Source organism: Schistocerca americana, unplaced genomic scaffold (assembly GCF_021461395.2).
Source record: "Schistocerca americana isolate TAMUIC-IGC-003095 unplaced genomic scaffold, iqSchAmer2.1 HiC_scaffold_843, whole genome shotgun sequence".
NCBI lineage: Eukaryota > Metazoa > Arthropoda > Insecta > Orthoptera > Acrididae > Schistocerca > Schistocerca americana.
Genome location: NW_025726613.1, coordinates 42217 through 56540, shown reverse-complemented (window position 1 = coordinate 56540; position 14324 = coordinate 42217). Strand labels below are relative to the sequence as shown.

General features: G+C 50.9%; 9 non-coding genes across 9 annotated transcripts; all 9 read left to right on the top strand.

Moving 5' to 3' along the window:
* The first annotated feature begins 364 nt into the window (after positions 1 to 364).
* On the top strand, positions 365 to 448 carry Trnal-uaa. Its single transcript has one exon. It is a non-coding gene; the product is annotated as a tRNA-Leu (tRNA).
* Positions 449 to 2019: 1571 nt separating this feature from the next.
* On the top strand, positions 2020 to 2103 carry Trnal-uaa. The gene has a single exon. It is a non-coding gene; the product is annotated as a tRNA-Leu (tRNA).
* Positions 2104 to 3674: 1571 nt separating this feature from the next.
* On the top strand, positions 3675 to 3758 carry Trnal-uaa. Its single transcript has one exon. It is a non-coding gene; the product is annotated as a tRNA-Leu (tRNA).
* Positions 3759 to 5329: 1571 nt separating this feature from the next.
* On the top strand, positions 5330 to 5413 carry Trnal-uaa. The gene has a single exon. It is a non-coding gene; the product is annotated as a tRNA-Leu (tRNA).
* A 1571-nt stretch (positions 5414 to 6984) lies between these two features.
* On the top strand, positions 6985 to 7068 carry Trnal-uaa. The gene has a single exon. It is a non-coding gene; the product is annotated as a tRNA-Leu (tRNA).
* A 1571-nt stretch (positions 7069 to 8639) lies between these two features.
* Positions 8640 to 8723, top strand: Trnal-uaa. Its single transcript has one exon. It is a non-coding gene; the product is annotated as a tRNA-Leu (tRNA).
* Positions 8724 to 10294: 1571 nt separating this feature from the next.
* On the top strand, positions 10295 to 10378 carry Trnal-uaa. The gene has a single exon. It is a non-coding gene; the product is annotated as a tRNA-Leu (tRNA).
* Positions 10379 to 11949: 1571 nt separating this feature from the next.
* Trnal-uaa lies at positions 11950 to 12033 on the top strand. The gene has a single exon. It is a non-coding gene; the product is annotated as a tRNA-Leu (tRNA).
* Positions 12034 to 13604: 1571 nt separating this feature from the next.
* Trnal-uaa lies at positions 13605 to 13688 on the top strand. Its single transcript has one exon. It is a non-coding gene; the product is annotated as a tRNA-Leu (tRNA).
* The last annotated feature ends 636 nt before the right edge of the window (positions 13689 to 14324 follow it).

The window sequence follows — 14324 nt, the reverse complement described above, 5'->3', positions numbered from 1 at the left end:
CTCACATGAAGTATTTCATTGGCTTCCCACGAGTGCGTAAACCAAAGCGTGGCTGTTGCTAGGAAACGGTCTTATTCGCCGTTCGTTAATATCTAGTTTTCTTTGCATCAATGTGACAATGTTCCTATTACTAAATACAGTTTTGCTAGTTACAGTTCAAACTGGAAGCGACGGAAGAAAGCGGTCCAACTCGCCACATTGGTTCCCGAAAGCGAGGGTGCGTTTAGTACGCCACATCTGACATTGCGTCTTACATATTATTAAACTGACATAATTCCATTCTACCGAAAAAGGAAAGAGATTTCGGAGTGAGGTTCCTGAGATCTTGCTAGAGATGGAAGTCACTGGAGCGCTTGTCTCGCTCGTCAGATTGGCCGAGCGGTCTAAGGCGCCAGATTTAAGCTCTGGTTCCCCTAAGGGAGCGTGGGTTCGAACCCCACATCTGACGATGCATTTTAAACATTCTGAAACTAACATACTCCCTTCATCTTATAGAACAAGTAAATTACGCAGAAACACGCCGCGGAGATTTTACTAGAGACGACAGTGACAGCAGTGCAGGCGTCGCACGTCCGATAGCCCGAGCGGCCGAAAACAAATAGCGGAACATATTTTTCTCGTGCCGAGTTTCAGCTCTTCTCACGGACGTTTCTGTGGTCGTTGTGTTGTGGCTCAGGGCTATTCCATTTTCCTTCCCTAAAAGGCAACGCGAGAGACTGTCAGGCAAATCGCAAGTGATCTGTACACGGACTAAGACGTCCGCACGTCTGGCAACATTCTCGCCAACTTGTATGCCGTGCCAACGACACGGGTTCATGTCCGATTACCGAAATTAGGCAGCGTTGGCCGTGGCTAGTGCTCGGCTGGATGACGAACTAGGAAGTCCGCGTGTCTTGGTTTCTTCAGTTTTGCCTTTTTCCTTAGTTTTTGGTGCTGCTGTGCGGTAATGGTACGGTCCAGCACGCTGACCCCCTCTTGCTCTCGGTACGCAAAGGCGCGAACATGCGGCCACAGTCAAATGAACGGGTCCGTTGTGTGTTTGTCGATGTGGCCTCTCCCAGTCGTTTCTAGCGCATGTCCTCTACATATACGCCCATTTGCAAGCGTCAGCTTTCGCGTCAGCCGAGCAAAGTCGAGACAAGTCGACACATGGGGACACACGATGCTGTGAATCGTAATCCGCACTAGCCTACGAGGGGAGAAGGGAAACCATTCGTACCGTTGAAAACACTCTCCTGAGTAAAGGAGACAACTTCCGTGCGATGTCCGCGCTTCGAACCCGGAGCAGCTACTTGGGAAGCAACCATGCTGACCGACACACCACCACCGCCTTCTGCTACGCGCTGCTTGCGCCGTGATGTGTCGCCTTCCCTCCTGGCGCCAGAGGCCGAAGGCGATAGCGCTGCAGGCGCTCAACGCCGAGTGCGACGCGAGCACCACTGAACCCGATTTCCTGGTGCTGCTAGGGCGACATACTGTAACTAGGCGCAGAACTGACTTTCTCTGATAAATTGGCCCTTTAATGCACATCAGGGCGAACACGAAATTTCTAATATGAAGTACTCACTGACGATCCAAAGACGTTTCAGTATGTATGCGTCGGTACCACCGGGGCAGAGCCTAAGTATTGTAAAGTGAAGGCCCACAGTTAGAGCCTCACATGAAGTATTTCATTGGCTTCCCACGAGTGCGTAAACCAAAGCGTGGCTGTTGCTAGGAAACGGTCTTATTCGCCGTTCGTTAATATCTAGTTTTCTTTGCATCAATGTGACAATGTTCCTATTACTAAATACAGTTTTGCTAGTTACAGTTCAAACTGGAAGCGACGGAAGAAAGCGGTCCAACTCGCCACATTGGTTCCCGAAAGCGAGGGTGCGTTTAGTACGCCACATCTGACATTGCGTCTTACATATTATTAAACTGACATAATTCCATTCTACCGAAAAAGGAAAGAGATTTCGGAGTGAGGTTCCTGAGATCTTGCTAGAGATGGAAGTCACTGGAGCGCTTGTCTCGCTCGTCAGATTGGCCGAGCGGTCTAAGGCGCCAGATTTAAGCTCTGGTTCCCCTAAGGGAGCGTGGGTTCGAACCCCACATCTGACAATGCATTTTAAACATTCTGAAACTAACATACTCCCTTCATCTTATAGAACAAGTAAATTACGCAGAAACACGCCGCGGAGATTTTACTAGAGACGACAGTGACAGCAGTGCAGGCGTCGCACGTCCGATAGCCCGAGCGGCCGAAAACAAATAGCGGAACATATTTTTCTCGTGCCGAGTTTCAGCTCTTCTCACGGACGTTTCTGTGGTCGTTGTGTTGTGGCTCAGGGCTATTCCATTTTCCTTCCCTAAAAGGCAACGCGAGAGACTGTCAGGCAAATCGCAAGTGATCTGTACACGGACTAAGACGTCCGCACGTCTGGCAACATTCTCGCCAACTTGTATGCCGTGCCAACGACACGGGTTCATGTCCGATTACCGAAATTAGGCAGCGTTGGCCGTGGCTAGTGCTCGGCTGGATGACGAACTAGGAAGTCCGCGTGTCTTGGTTTCTTCAGTTTTGCCTTTTTCCTTAGTTTTTGGTGCTGCTGTGCGGTAATGGTACGGTCCAGCACGCTGACCCCCTCTTGCTCTCGGTACGCAAAGGCGCGAACATGCGGCCACAGTCAAATGAACGGGTCCGTTGTGTGTTTGTCGATGTGGCCTCTCCCAGTCGTTTCTAGCGCATGTCCTCTACATATACGCCCATTTGCAAGCGTCAGCTTTCGCGTCAGCCGAGCAAAGTCGAGACAAGTCGACACATGGGGACACACGATGCTGTGAATCGTAATCCGCACTAGCCTACGAGGGGAGAAGGGAAACCATTCGTACCGTTGAAAACACTCTCCTGAGTAAAGGAGACAACTTCCGTGCGATGTCCGCGCTTCGAACCCGGAGCAGCTACTTGGGAAGCAACCATGCTGACCGACACACCACCACCGCCTTCTGCTACGCGCTGCTTGCGCCGTGATGTGTCGCCTTCCCTCCTGGCGCCAGAGGCCGAAGGCGATAGCGCTGCAGGCGCTCAACGCCGAGTGCGACGCGAGCACCACTGAACCCGATTTCCTGGTGCTGCTAGGGCGACATACTGTAACTAGGCGCAGAACTGACTTTCTCTGATAAATTGGCCCTTTAATGCACATCAGGGCGAACACGAAATTTCTAATATGAAGTACTCACTGACGATCCAAAGACGTTTCAGTATGTATGCGTCGGTACCACCGGGGCAGAGCCTAAGTATTGTAAAGTGAAGGCCCACAGTTAGAGCCTCACATGAAGTATTTCATTGGCTTCCCACGAGTGCGTAAACCAAAGCGTGGCTGTTGCTAGGAAACGGTCTTATTCGCCGTTCGTTAATATCTAGTTTTCTTTGCATCAATGTGACAATGTTCCTATTACTAAATACAGTTTTGCTAGTTACAGTTCAAACTGGAAGCGACGGAAGAAAGCGGTCCAACTCGCCACATTGGTTCCCGAAAGCGAGGGTGCGTTTAGTACGCCACATCTGACATTGCGTCTTACATATTATTAAACTGACATAATTCCATTCTACCGAAAAAGGAAAGAGATTTCGGAGTGAGGTTCCTGAGATCTTGCTAGAGATGGAAGTCACTGGAGCGCTTGTCTCGCTCGTCAGATTGGCCGAGCGGTCTAAGGCGCCAGATTTAAGCTCTGGTTCCCCTAAGGGAGCGTGGGTTCGAACCCCACATCTGACAATGCATTTTAAACATTCTGAAACTAACATACTCCCTTCATCTTATAGAACAAGTAAATTACGCAGAAACACGCCGCGGAGATTTTACTAGAGACGACAGTGACAGCAGTGCAGGCGTCGCACGTCCGATAGCCCGAGCGGCCGAAAACAAATAGCGGAACATATTTTTCTCGTGCCGAGTTTCAGCTCTTCTCACGGACGTTTCTGTGGTCGTTGTGTTGTGGCTCAGGGCTATTCCATTTTCCTTCCCTAAAAGGCAACGCGAGAGACTGTCAGGCAAATCGCAAGTGATCTGTACACGGACTAAGACGTCCGCACGTCTGGCAACATTCTCGCCAACTTGTATGCCGTGCCAACGACACGGGTTCATGTCCGATTACCGAAATTAGGCAGCGTTGGCCGTGGCTAGTGCTCGGCTGGATGACGAACTAGGAAGTCCGCGTGTCTTGGTTTCTTCAGTTTTGCCTTTTTCCTTAGTTTTTGGTGCTGCTGTGCGGTAATGGTACGGTCCAGCACGCTGACCCCCTCTTGCTCTCGGTACGCAAAGGCGCGAACATGCGGCCACAGTCAAATGAACGGGTCCGTTGTGTGTTTGTCGATGTGGCCTCTCCCAGTCGTTTCTAGCGCATGTCCTCTACATATACGCCCATTTGCAAGCGTCAGCTTTCGCGTCAGCCGAGCAAAGTCGAGACAAGTCGACACATGGGGACACACGATGCTGTGAATCGTAATCCGCACTAGCCTACGAGGGGAGAAGGGAAACCATTCGTACCGTTGAAAACACTCTCCTGAGTAAAGGAGACAACTTCCGTGCGATGTCCGCGCTTCGAACCCGGAGCAGCTACTTGGGAAGCAACCATGCTGACCGACACACCACCACCGCCTTCTGCTACGCGCTGCTTGCGCCGTGATGTGTCGCCTTCCCTCCTGGCGCCAGAGGCCGAAGGCGATAGCGCTGCAGGCGCTCAACGCCGAGTGCGACGCGAGCACCACTGAACCCGATTTCCTGGTGCTGCTAGGGCGACATACTGTAACTAGGCGCAGAACTGACTTTCTCTGATAAATTGGCCCTTTAATGCACATCAGGGCGAACACGAAATTTCTAATATGAAGTACTCACTGACGATCCAAAGACGTTTCAGTATGTATGCGTCGGTACCACCGGGGCAGAGCCTAAGTATTGTAAAGTGAAGGCCCACAGTTAGAGCCTCACATGAAGTATTTCATTGGCTTCCCACGAGTGCGTAAACCAAAGCGTGGCTGTTGCTAGGAAACGGTCTTATTCGCCGTTCGTTAATATCTAGTTTTCTTTGCATCAATGTGACAATGTTCCTATTACTAAATACAGTTTTGCTAGTTACAGTTCAAACTGGAAGCGACGGAAGAAAGCGGTCCAACTCGCCACATTGGTTCCCGAAAGCGAGGGTGCGTTTAGTACGCCACATCTGACATTGCGTCTTACATATTATTAAACTGACATAATTCCATTCTACCGAAAAAGGAAAGAGATTTCGGAGTGAGGTTCCTGAGATCTTGCTAGAGATGGAAGTCACTGGAGCGCTTGTCTCGCTCGTCAGATTGGCCGAGCGGTCTAAGGCGCCAGATTTAAGCTCTGGTTCCCCTAAGGGAGCGTGGGTTCGAACCCCACATCTGACAATGCATTTTAAACATTCTGAAACTAACATACTCCCTTCATCTTATAGAACAAGTAAATTACGCAGAAACACGCCGCGGAGATTTTACTAGAGACGACAGTGACAGCAGTGCAGGCGTCGCACGTCCGATAGCCCGAGCGGCCGAAAACAAATAGCGGAACATATTTTTCTCGTGCCGAGTTTCAGCTCTTCTCACGGACGTTTCTGTGGTCGTTGTGTTGTGGCTCAGGGCTATTCCATTTTCCTTCCCTAAAAGGCAACGCGAGAGACTGTCAGGCAAATCGCAAGTGATCTGTACACGGACTAAGACGTCCGCACGTCTGGCAACATTCTCGCCAACTTGTATGCCGTGCCAACGACACGGGTTCATGTCCGATTACCGAAATTAGGCAGCGTTGGCCGTGGCTAGTGCTCGGCTGGATGACGAACTAGGAAGTCCGCGTGTCTTGGTTTCTTCAGTTTTGCCTTTTTCCTTAGTTTTTGGTGCTGCTGTGCGGTAATGGTACGGTCCAGCACGCTGACCCCCTCTTGCTCTCGGTACGCAAAGGCGCGAACATGCGGCCACAGTCAAATGAACGGGTCCGTTGTGTGTTTGTCGATGTGGCCTCTCCCAGTCGTTTCTAGCGCATGTCCTCTACATATACGCCCATTTGCAAGCGTCAGCTTTCGCGTCAGCCGAGCAAAGTCGAGACAAGTCGACACATGGGGACACACGATGCTGTGAATCGTAATCCGCACTAGCCTACGAGGGGAGAAGGGAAACCATTCGTACCGTTGAAAACACTCTCCTGAGTAAAGGAGACAACTTCCGTGCGATGTCCGCGCTTCGAACCCGGAGCAGCTACTTGGGAAGCAACCATGCTGACCGACACACCACCACCGCCTTCTGCTACGCGCTGCTTGCGCCGTGATGTGTCGCCTTCCCTCCTGGCGCCAGAGGCCGAAGGCGATAGCGCTGCAGGCGCTCAACGCCGAGTGCGACGCGAGCACCACTGAACCCGATTTCCTGGTGCTGCTAGGGCGACATACTGTAACTAGGCGCAGAACTGACTTTCTCTGATAAATTGGCCCTTTAATGCACATCAGGGCGAACACGAAATTTCTAATATGAAGTACTCACTGACGATCCAAAGACGTTTCAGTATGTATGCGTCGGTACCACCGGGGCAGAGCCTAAGTATTGTAAAGTGAAGGCCCACAGTTAGAGCCTCACATGAAGTATTTCATTGGCTTCCCACGAGTGCGTAAACCAAAGCGTGGCTGTTGCTAGGAAACGGTCTTATTCGCCGTTCGTTAATATCTAGTTTTCTTTGCATCAATGTGACAATGTTCCTATTACTAAATACAGTTTTGCTAGTTACAGTTCAAACTGGAAGCGACGGAAGAAAGCGGTCCAACTCGCCACATTGGTTCCCGAAAGCGAGGGTGCGTTTAGTACGCCACATCTGACATTGCGTCTTACATATTATTAAACTGACATAATTCCATTCTACCGAAAAAGGAAAGAGATTTCGGAGTGAGGTTCCTGAGATCTTGCTAGAGATGGAAGTCACTGGAGCGCTTGTCTCGCTCGTCAGATTGGCCGAGCGGTCTAAGGCGCCAGATTTAAGCTCTGGTTCCCCTAAGGGAGCGTGGGTTCGAACCCCACATCTGACAATGCATTTTAAACATTCTGAAACTAACATACTCCCTTCATCTTATAGAACAAGTAAATTACGCAGAAACACGCCGCGGAGATTTTACTAGAGACGACAGTGACAGCAGTGCAGGCGTCGCACGTCCGATAGCCCGAGCGGCCGAAAACAAATAGCGGAACATATTTTTCTCGTGCCGAGTTTCAGCTCTTCTCACGGACGTTTCTGTGGTCGTTGTGTTGTGGCTCAGGGCTATTCCATTTTCCTTCCCTAAAAGGCAACGCGAGAGACTGTCAGGCAAATCGCAAGTGATCTGTACACGGACTAAGACGTCCGCACGTCTGGCAACATTCTCGCCAACTTGTATGCCGTGCCAACGACACGGGTTCATGTCCGATTACCGAAATTAGGCAGCGTTGGCCGTGGCTAGTGCTCGGCTGGATGACGAACTAGGAAGTCCGCGTGTCTTGGTTTCTTCAGTTTTGCCTTTTTCCTTAGTTTTTGGTGCTGCTGTGCGGTAATGGTACGGTCCAGCACGCTGACCCCCTCTTGCTCTCGGTACGCAAAGGCGCGAACATGCGGCCACAGTCAAATGAACGGGTCCGTTGTGTGTTTGTCGATGTGGCCTCTCCCAGTCGTTTCTAGCGCATGTCCTCTACATATACGCCCATTTGCAAGCGTCAGCTTTCGCGTCAGCCGAGCAAAGTCGAGACAAGTCGACACATGGGGACACACGATGCTGTGAATCGTAATCCGCACTAGCCTACGAGGGGAGAAGGGAAACCATTCGTACCGTTGAAAACACTCTCCTGAGTAAAGGAGACAACTTCCGTGCGATGTCCGCGCTTCGAACCCGGAGCAGCTACTTGGGAAGCAACCATGCTGACCGACACACCACCACCGCCTTCTGCTACGCGCTGCTTGCGCCGTGATGTGTCGCCTTCCCTCCTGGCGCCAGAGGCCGAAGGCGATAGCGCTGCAGGCGCTCAACGCCGAGTGCGACGCGAGCACCACTGAACCCGATTTCCTGGTGCTGCTAGGGCGACATACTGTAACTAGGCGCAGAACTGACTTTCTCTGATAAATTGGCCCTTTAATGCACATCAGGGCGAACACGAAATTTCTAATATGAAGTACTCACTGACGATCCAAAGACGTTTCAGTATGTATGCGTCGGTACCACCGGGGCAGAGCCTAAGTATTGTAAAGTGAAGGCCCACAGTTAGAGCCTCACATGAAGTATTTCATTGGCTTCCCACGAGTGCGTAAACCAAAGCGTGGCTGTTGCTAGGAAACGGTCTTATTCGCCGTTCGTTAATATCTAGTTTTCTTTGCATCAATGTGACAATGTTCCTATTACTAAATACAGTTTTGCTAGTTACAGTTCAAACTGGAAGCGACGGAAGAAAGCGGTCCAACTCGCCACATTGGTTCCCGAAAGCGAGGGTGCGTTTAGTACGCCACATCTGACATTGCGTCTTACATATTATTAAACTGACATAATTCCATTCTACCGAAAAAGGAAAGAGATTTCGGAGTGAGGTTCCTGAGATCTTGCTAGAGATGGAAGTCACTGGAGCGCTTGTCTCGCTCGTCAGATTGGCCGAGCGGTCTAAGGCGCCAGATTTAAGCTCTGGTTCCCCTAAGGGAGCGTGGGTTCGAACCCCACATCTGACAATGCATTTTAAACATTCTGAAACTAACATACTCCCTTCATCTTATAGAACAAGTAAATTACGCAGAAACACGCCGCGGAGATTTTACTAGAGACGACAGTGACAGCAGTGCAGGCGTCGCACGTCCGATAGCCCGAGCGGCCGAAAACAAATAGCGGAACATATTTTTCTCGTGCCGAGTTTCAGCTCTTCTCACGGACGTTTCTGTGGTCGTTGTGTTGTGGCTCAGGGCTATTCCATTTTCCTTCCCTAAAAGGCAACGCGAGAGACTGTCAGGCAAATCGCAAGTGATCTGTACACGGACTAAGACGTCCGCACGTCTGGCAACATTCTCGCCAACTTGTATGCCGTGCCAACGACACGGGTTCATGTCCGATTACCGAAATTAGGCAGCGTTGGCCGTGGCTAGTGCTCGGCTGGATGACGAACTAGGAAGTCCGCGTGTCTTGGTTTCTTCAGTTTTGCCTTTTTCCTTAGTTTTTGGTGCTGCTGTGCGGTAATGGTACGGTCCAGCACGCTGACCCCCTCTTGCTCTCGGTACGCAAAGGCGCGAACATGCGGCCACAGTCAAATGAACGGGTCCGTTGTGTGTTTGTCGATGTGGCCTCTCCCAGTCGTTTCTAGCGCATGTCCTCTACATATACGCCCATTTGCAAGCGTCAGCTTTCGCGTCAGCCGAGCAAAGTCGAGACAAGTCGACACATGGGGACACACGATGCTGTGAATCGTAATCCGCACTAGCCTACGAGGGGAGAAGGGAAACCATTCGTACCGTTGAAAACACTCTCCTGAGTAAAGGAGACAACTTCCGTGCGATGTCCGCGCTTCGAACCCGGAGCAGCTACTTGGGAAGCAACCATGCTGACCGACACACCACCACCGCCTTCTGCTACGCGCTGCTTGCGCCGTGATGTGTCGCCTTCCCTCCTGGCGCCAGAGGCCGAAGGCGATAGCGCTGCAGGCGCTCAACGCCGAGTGCGACGCGAGCACCACTGAACCCGATTTCCTGGTGCTGCTAGGGCGACATACTGTAACTAGGCGCAGAACTGACTTTCTCTGATAAATTGGCCCTTTAATGCACATCAGGGCGAACACGAAATTTCTAATATGAAGTACTCACTGACGATCCAAAGACGTTTCAGTATGTATGCGTCGGTACCACCGGGGCAGAGCCTAAGTATTGTAAAGTGAAGGCCCACAGTTAGAGCCTCACATGAAGTATTTCATTGGCTTCCCACGAGTGCGTAAACCAAAGCGTGGCTGTTGCTAGGAAACGGTCTTATTCGCCGTTCGTTAATATCTAGTTTTCTTTGCATCAATGTGACAATGTTCCTATTACTAAATACAGTTTTGCTAGTTACAGTTCAAACTGGAAGCGACGGAAGAAAGCGGTCCAACTCGCCACATTGGTTCCCGAAAGCGAGGGTGCGTTTAGTACGCCACATCTGACATTGCGTCTTACATATTATTAAACTGACATAATTCCATTCTACCGAAAAAGGAAAGAGATTTCGGAGTGAGGTTCCTGAGATCTTGCTAGAGATGGAAGTCACTGGAGCGCTTGTCTCGCTCGTCAGATTGGCCGAGCGGTCTAAGGCGCCAGATTTAAGCTCTGGTTCCCCTAAGGGAGCGTGGGTTCGAACCCCACATCTGACAATGCATTTTAAACATTCTGAAACTAACATACTCCCTTCATCTTATAGAACAAGTAAATTACGCAGAAACACGCCGCGGAGATTTTACTAGAGACGACAGTGACAGCAGTGCAGGCGTCGCACGTCCGATAGCCCGAGCGGCCGAAAACAAATAGCGGAACATATTTTTCTCGTGCCGAGTTTCAGCTCTTCTCACGGACGTTTCTGTGGTCGTTGTGTTGTGGCTCAGGGCTATTCCATTTTCCTTCCCTAAAAGGCAACGCGAGAGACTGTCAGGCAAATCGCAAGTGATCTGTACACGGACTAAGACGTCCGCACGTCTGGCAACATTCTCGCCAACTTGTATGCCGTGCCAACGACACGGGTTCATGTCCGATTACCGAAATTAGGCAGCGTTGGCCGTGGCTAGTGCTCGGCTGGATGACGAACTAGGAAGTCCGCGTGTCTTGGTTTCTTCAGTTTTGCCTTTTTCCTTAGTTTTTGGTGCTGCTGTGCGGTAATGGTACGGTCCAGCACGCTGACCCCCTCTTGCTCTCGGTACGCAAAGGCGCGAACATGCGGCCACAGTCAAATGAACGGGTCCGTTGTGTGTTTGTCGATGTGGCCTCTCCCAGTCGTTTCTAGCGCATGTCCTCTACATATACGCCCATTTGCAAGCGTCAGCTTTCGCGTCAGCCGAGCAAAGTCGAGACAAGTCGACACATGGGGACACACGATGCTGTGAATCGTAATCCGCACTAGCCTACGAGGGGAGAAGGGAAACCATTCGTACCGTTGAAAACACTCTCCTGAGTAAAGGAGACAACTTCCGTGCGATGTCCGCGCTTCGAACCCGGAGCAGCTACTTGGGAAGCAACCATGCTGACCGACACACCACCACCGCCTTCTGCTACGCGCTGCTTGCGCCGTGATGTGTCGCCTTCCCTCCTGGCGCCAGAGGCCGAAGGCGATAGCGCTGCAGGCGCTCAACGCCGAGTGCGACGCGAGCACCACTGAACCCGATTTCCTGGTGCTGCTAGGGCGACATACTGTAACTAGGCGCAGAACTGACTTTCTCTGATAAATTGGCCCTTTAATGCACATCAGGGCGAACACGAAATTTCTAATATGAAGTACTCACTGACGATCCAAAGACGTTTCAGTATGTATGCGTCGGTACCACCGGGGCAGAGCCTAAGTATTGTAAAGTGAAGGCCCACAGTTAGAGCCTCACATGAAGTATTTCATTGGCTTCCCACGAGTGCGTAAACCAAAGCGTGGCTGTTGCTAGGAAACGGTCTTATTCGCCGTTCGTTAATATCTAGTTTTCTTTGCATCAATGTGACAATGTTCCTATTACTAAATACAGTTTTGCTAGTTACAGTTCAAACTGGAAGCGACGGAAGAAAGCGGTCCAACTCGCCACATTGGTTCCCGAAAGCGAGGGTGCGTTTAGTACGCCACATCTGACATTGCGTCTTACATATTATTAAACTGACATAATTCCATTCTACCGAAAAAGGAAAGAGATTTCGGAGTGAGGTTCCTGAGATCTTGCTAGAGATGGAAGTCACTGGAGCGCTTGTCTCGCTCGTCAGATTGGCTGAGCGGTCTAAGGCGCCAGATTTAAGCTCTGGTTCCCCTAAGGGAGCGTGGGTTCGAACCCCACATCTGACAATGCATTTTAAACATTCTGAAACTAACATACTCCCTTCATCTTATAGAACAAGTAAATTACGCAGAAACACGCCGCGGAGATTTTACTAGAGACGACAGTGACAGCAGTGCAGGCGTCGCACGTCCGATAGCCCGAGCGGCCGAAAACAAATAGCGGAACATATTTTTCTCGTGCCGAGTTTCAGCTCTTCTCACGGACGTTTCTGTGGTCGTTGTGTTGTGGCTCAGGGCTATTCCATTTTCCTTCCCTAAAAGGCAACGCGAGAGACTGTCAGGCAAATCGCAAGTGATCTGTACACGGACTAAGACGTCCGCACGTCTGGCAACATTCTCGCCAACTTGTATGCCGTGCCAACGACACGGGTTCATGTCCGATTACCGAAATTAGGCAGCGTTGGCCGTGGCTAGTGCTCGGCTGGATGACGAACTAGGAAGTCCGCGTGTCTTGGTTTCTTCAGTTTTGCCTTTTTCCTTAGTTTTTGGTGCTGCTGTGCGGTAATGGTACGGTCCAGCACGCTGACCCCCTCTTGCTCTCGGTACGCAAAGGCGCGAACATGCGGCCACAGTCAAATGAACGGGTCCGTTGTGTGTTTGTCGATGTGGCCTCTCCCAGTCGTTTCTAGCGCATGTCCTCTACATATACGCCCATTTGCAAGCGTCAGCTTTCGCGTCAGCCGAGCAAAGTCGAGACAAGTCGACACATGGGGACACACGATGCTGTGAATCGTAATCCGCACTAGCCTACGAGGGGAGAAGGGAAACCATTCGTACCGTTGAAAACACTCTCCTGAGTAAAGGAGACAACTTCCGTGCGATGTCCGCGCTTCGAACCCGGAGCAGCTACTTGGGAAGCAACCATGCTGACCGACACACCACCACCGCCTTCTGCTACGCGCTGCTTGCGCCGTGATGTGTCGCCTTCCCTCCTGGCGCCAGAGGCCGAAGGCGATAGCGCTGCAGGCGCTCAACGCCGAGTGCGACGCGAGCACCACTGAACCCGATTTCCTGGTGCTGCTAGGGCGACATACTGTAACTAGGCGCAGAACTGACTTTCTCTGATAAATTGGCCCTTTAATGCACATCAGGGCGAACACGAAATTTCTAATATGAAGTACTCACTGACGATCCAAAGACGTTTCAGTATGTATGCGTCGGTACCACCGGGGCAGAGCCTAAGTATTGTAAAGTGAAGGCCCACAGTTAGAGCCTCACATGAAGTATTTCATTGGCTTCCCACGAGTGCGTAAACCAAAGCGTGGCTGTTGCTAGGAAACGGTCTTATTCGCCGTTCGTTAATATCTAGTTTTCTTTGCATCAATGTGACAATGTTCCTATTACTAAATACAGTTTTGCTAGTTACAGTTCAAACTGGAAGCGACGGAAGAAAGCGGTCCAACTCGCCACATTGGTTCCCGAAAGCGAGGGTGCGTTTAGTACGCCACATCTGACATTGCGTCTTACATATTATTAAACTGACATAATTCCATTCTACCGAAAAAGGAAAGAGATTTCGGAGTGAGGTTCCTGAGATCTTGCTAGAGATGGAAGTCACTGGAGCGCTTGTCTCGCTCGTCAGATTGGCCGAGCGGTCTAAGGCGCCAGATTTAAGCTCTGGTTCCCCTAAGGGAGCGTGGGTTCGAACCCCACATCTGACAATGCATTTTAAACATTCTGAAACTAACATACTCCCTTCATCTTATAGAACAAGTAAATTACGCAGAAACACGCCGCGGAGATTTTACTAGAGACGACAGTGACAGCAGTGCAGGCGTCGCACGTCCGATAGCCCGAGCGGCCGAAAACAAATAGCGGAACATATTTTTCTCGTGCCGAGTTTCAGCTCTTCTCACGGACGTTTCTGTGGTCGTTGTGTTGTGGCTCAGGGCTATTCCATTTTCCTTCCCTAAAAGGCAACGCGAGAGACTGTCAGGCAAATCGCAAGTGATCTGTACACGGACTAAGACGTCCGCACGTCTGGCAACATTCTCGCCAACTTGTATGCCGTGCCAACGACACGGGTTCATGTCCGATTACCGAAATTAGGCAGCGTTGGCCGTGGCTAGTGCTCGGCTGGATGACGAACTAGGAAGTCCGCGTGTCTTGGTTTCTTCAGTTTTGCCTTTTTCCTTAGTTTTTGGTGCTGCTGTGCGGTAATGGTACGGTCCAGCACGCTGACCCCCTCTTGCTCTCGGTACGCAAAGGCGCGAACATGCGGCCACAGTCAAATGAACGGGTCCGTTGTGTGTTTGTCGATGTGGCCTCTCCCAGTCGTTTCTAGCGCATGTCCTCTA